Consider the following 5,094-nt stretch of genomic DNA (forward strand, 5'->3'; position numbering starts at 1 on the left):
CTCAGCAATTTCATTTATAGCTCTTTGCATCAGAAAAATGAAAGCACATGTTCATACAGAACTTATACACAAATAGGTATTGTCTACTTATTCATAATTGTCCCAACTGGAAAATGTTCAAATATCTGTAGACTAGTAAATGCATGAATAAACTGTACTTTATTGATACGGTGGAATGGTACTCTGTAATAAAACATGCTCTGTTTGTACACATAACAGTGTGGATGAATCTTAAAAATATTTTGCTAAATGAATTATTTTGCTAAATAAGTACACAAAGTTTACATATTCTATGTTTCCATTTATATGATATTTAGAACATAGAATTATAATTGATAGTGATAGAAAACAGGTTAGTTATTTCCTGGTCCTGAGCATGGAAGATAATGTTTACCTGACACAAAGGAATTAAAAATGTTTTATAACTTCATTATTGTGTAACTCATTAAACTCATGGAAAAAAACACACATAATGTTTTTATGTGAATTATAGCTTTGTAAATTTGATGTTAAAATATAAAAATAATCAAACAAAATCTAAACTCTTTTCCCTGAATGTAGTATTTCAACTTAACATTTAGTTTAAACTATTGGGATTGATTAGAGGAAAGTAATTTTAATTTCTGATCTAATAGTTTGCTGCTTTCTAAAAAAGTAAAATATTTCAATTGATAAGTAAACACATGTTTTGGAAAGAAGAAGAAAAAATGGTATGTAAGGAATACAAATACATTAAAGATTATTTTCCAATGATAGCAACTTTCTTTTGACTTGTAGGAATGAGGACATGTTGAAATTGTCAAGGCATTTTGTTTGAGTGTTACAATGTGAGAAGCAGAACAAAGTGGATGTGTGTAATGGAGACTCTTAAAATGCTCAAATATGTTTATATAAATTATATTTGAATCAGAAATAGGTTCAAGATACTAAAATTTCTATTTTCAATTTATCTCTAAGAATTAAGTCTGTGTTGGGAGGACATGCATACAGGATTTCAATATTTTCTATCTCAACAATAGCCAGAGGATGTAGAAAAAAAGTTTGTAATTAGAATATTTTAGCTATATTTCAATTACCCTTTCTTAGGGGGATGAAATAATTCCTAACTCAATTATTACAATTGCATTTAAATGATTTGCCTGAGGTCTTGGTATTGAATTGTTTAAACTAAAATCTGACACTATAGAACAGGTAAATCTAGATAAGTTTAGATAATCTAAGTTAAAAAATAGAATTGGTAATATTTATTCAGCCTATTTAGTTACCTAATATTTATGCTTAGCTTCAAAAGAGTTTTATTTTTAAAATTAATATTTGAGCATAACACCAAACTGAAATTTTTTGCTGTTGACTATGTCTATGTAGTGATAAGGCTGTAAGTAAGATTATCTATTGCTCCAGTCTAGTCAATATCTTAATATTAGCAAATTCTCTAGGTAAAAGCAGATGGCTATTTACAAATACAAATTGCAAAGTTACAGTAAAAACTGTGCAACTTCACACTGACCTGAATGAAGGCTAACTTATGCTCCAGCATTTTAATATATGTAGAAATTGAGGGCTTATAAAAAAACAAATTATAATCTTTTCATAAAAACAATAAAGTATTCTATATTTTTCTAAGCTGATAAGAAAATTGTAGCTATTCTCCAAAATAACTGTAATCCATCATGTGGGAATTGAAAGTTTCAAAGGGAAGACTGATCCAGAATTTTCATCTCTGCAGGGAAGATGAGGTTATTTGGATACCAGAGAAACTAACCAGAAGGCAGTTTCTGTTTTAAGGAAAGATGATAAAAGTTGACATCAATATTTCAGAGGAGATGCTCTTTCCTTGGTAGAATAATTAAACGAGATTTGATCTCATGACAAAATGTGTTCCTAGCTTGTTTCGATTAGAGTTGAAGCCATAACGGGTGAAGTTGAAGAACTTGCTGAATCCATGCAAGTGATCTAGTGAAACTATTCTCAAGTTTATTTTGCTCTGTTCTCTTTTTTATCATTTTCTTTTGGGGGAGAACAGACTTCAAAAGGTGATGGAATATAAGGGTAATTATAATTACAGAATAACAATGCCAATTATATCTTTCAACCGAAAGACACTCTATTTCCCTTTCATTTGTTAAATTTCACAAAAGGACAAACTTGTATAGCTCTAACAATACTCGAATGAGCAGTAATTGAATTTCATGCCCCATCAGCCAGTCAAATTTAAGAGTATTCCTAATTATTGTCGCAGAGCACAAAGCATGGAGTTTTTATATTCAGCACAGAACAATGTCCTTTGGAGCTGCTGACTTTCTGAGTCTCAGAGACTGAATAAGGACAAATCCCTTGAAGGTAAGCAGACCTTCTGAGATTCCCTCTGACTAAAGCTGCTGGCAGAATCAAACCCCACGGTCAGGTTCGTGCTTCCCACAGGACAGTGAAAAGCTAAATGCCTGTTATTTCCAGAGCAAGCAGGAATATGGAGGCAAGGTAGTCAGGCTGCAGTTCAACACTGCGTCTCCTAGGCGGTGGGTGCGCATGGGCGTGCTATAGAGGTCACATCAACTTTCATTGTTCTTCTACTGGGTTCCCCATAGTAAGGGAAATAATTGCCACCGACCTGACAAAACAGCCTGCTTGGGCAGAGCAGGAAAGGAGCAGGTTTAAGGTCTGAGGGATATCAAGGCTTAGGAAGTGGGCGGCAGTAACCATCAAGCTGGACTCCTGCAGATAAAATGGAGCAATCTGATTGACTATGCCTGGGGTGGGGTGGGGTGGGGTATTCTGAATGACTGGGTATTCTCAATATAATTCCCTTATATCCAAGTAGGTTTTTCTATCTAAATATTCATAGGACTTGAGGGCTACGGTGTCTTTAAACAGGACGAATGTAGATAGCTCCAATCCACATCCCCACTACCACGTCTCCAGCCCAGTGCTCCAACAAACTAGTCTCCCTCAGTTCCTCATATCTCAGATCTTCAAGCCTCTCTATATTGAGACTCACAGTTCTTGCACTTGGGAAGCTTTCCACCCCCTTAAACCTCCTCAATGCCATCCTTTATTTGCAAAAGCCACCTCAACTGCAGAGTCGGTCCACTCCCTCTGTGTTCCCATGCTTAGGTCTCTTCAAATACTTTGACTATTTCAATCAAATTATTTGATCATAGGCTTATTTTCCTTACTAGAATGCAAATATACTTTTAGGGAAGTCTGGAAATTATTCTCATTCTTATTTCCTGTGTCTTGAGATTTTTACCTGACCCATAGGGAACAGTTTGGTTATTTTTAAAAAGAACTATTTTCACATCTATTATTTAATTTGACATTCACAACTCTGTGTGATTTTCTTAGCAAATATGACTAAACCCATCTAACAAGAAAATAGGCTGTAAAAGGAATGAAAACTTGCACAAGATTACTGATGGCTTATTCACTGATCTTTAATAATAGGCATTATGATGATAGGTTAGCCCCCCTTTCAGTCTCTCCTCCTGCTTTTCCTTCACTTTCTTTCCAGCAATAGCCAGTACCCTGAAGTTGTTACACATTCTCTATTTGTGTCATTGTAATCTTTCCATTAAGTATTCTTGTTACTTTGCAAGAGCTGAACTTCTAGCCACCTCTGTCTATTCCCCAGTATGAAGTTGAAGAAGACTTGAACTTTAGTCTCAATCATCCCCCCAGGTTTATGGGATTTGTCTTCATCCACAAATAGGTGTCACTTTTTATTGAACATGGCTATATTTTAAAATCCATGTTTAATGCAGACTGAGCTGGGGACACTATGCTCAGTGAAACAAACCACAGGCAAAAACACGATACTACATGATTTGCTTATTGCTGAGGAGAATCATGGGTACTAGGGTTTGCGAGGGAGAGAGGGGGAGATACTGGTCAAATGACTCAGAATTTGTAAGTTAGGACGTGTAAGACCTAGAGAGTTACTGTACCACAGTGTGAGTATAGCTCACAATGTTGCATTGCATACTTGGAATTTGCTAAGAGGGTAGATACCAGTGTTCCCCTTATGAAGGAAGGGAAAAAAGACAAAAAGAAAGGACAGGAAATAAAAACTAGAAAAAGGTCAATGGTAAAGACATGAAGTCATACTATGATCATAAGCTTGATTGTAGTAAATATTTCAGGACATACATATATCAAGTTTAGAAAACTTTAAATACACATATATTTTTAGTTGTCAACTACATTCCAATAAAACTGGAAAAAAAGATAAGCTTATTTGTGTGTGAAAGCCAACTTCTGGGATTGCTTTTTATTTCTTCCAGTTTTTCTTTTCCTAATCAATGATATTGACCAAGATGACCTTGAAATTCCCCTCAGCTGGACTAACCTTAGGCAAGGCTTAGTCATGATTCCAGGCCCTGACTTTCCTCTTCTTAGACCATTTACCTCAGACAACTTTCTCTGTCCCTTGTGATGAGAATCTTCTTAAAAGTTTCTTACCAACTTCACACCCAGGAATGACCTCCACCTGAGAACCCCACTTGGGAGTGGGACCAAGGAAGAGGTTGTCCTTATCCCCCAGCCTCTATGGGAAGATAGGAGGCTCCTTGCACCAAACTGTGAACTAAATTTTGTCAAAAAGATAAGAAAACCTTTGCTTTCCCCCTGGATCAAGCCCATACCAGGGCTTTCGATCCCTCTCCGCTTCTCCCAGCTCTGAAAACTCTCTTGCTTGCAGTGCAGCTCAGACTGATCCCGGCCCTCTGCACTATTGCAATAGCCAGAAGACGTGTTCCTCACCAGTCGAATTTGTCCAGTAGAAGTTGTGCTTCAACAATATACAAACTACTTTTCAATACTGTTTGGAAGGGAAACCTATTTACCATTCTCATAGTAGCAATTTAAGTCTTAAATTTTTTATGAAACACTTCATACTGAAAGCTCTTTAGATGAAAGAAAAGAAAGAAAAAAAATCAGATTTAAAACTTCTAAACTCTCAAAGATTTTGCAAAAAAAAAATTCAGTCTTAGTAATTTGAATTGTTCAGGTATGCAAATAGCTTTACAATTATGTAGCATGTGTTGCTGCCCTGTTGATGGCTTTGGGCTCCCATTTGCCATTCTAGCCCCCTCTCCCCTC

The sequence above is a fragment of the Spermophilus citellus genome (genome assembly GCF_964194105.1).
Source record: "Spermophilus citellus genome assembly, chromosome: 12".
Taxonomy (NCBI): domain Eukaryota; kingdom Metazoa; phylum Chordata; class Mammalia; order Rodentia; family Sciuridae; genus Spermophilus; species Spermophilus citellus.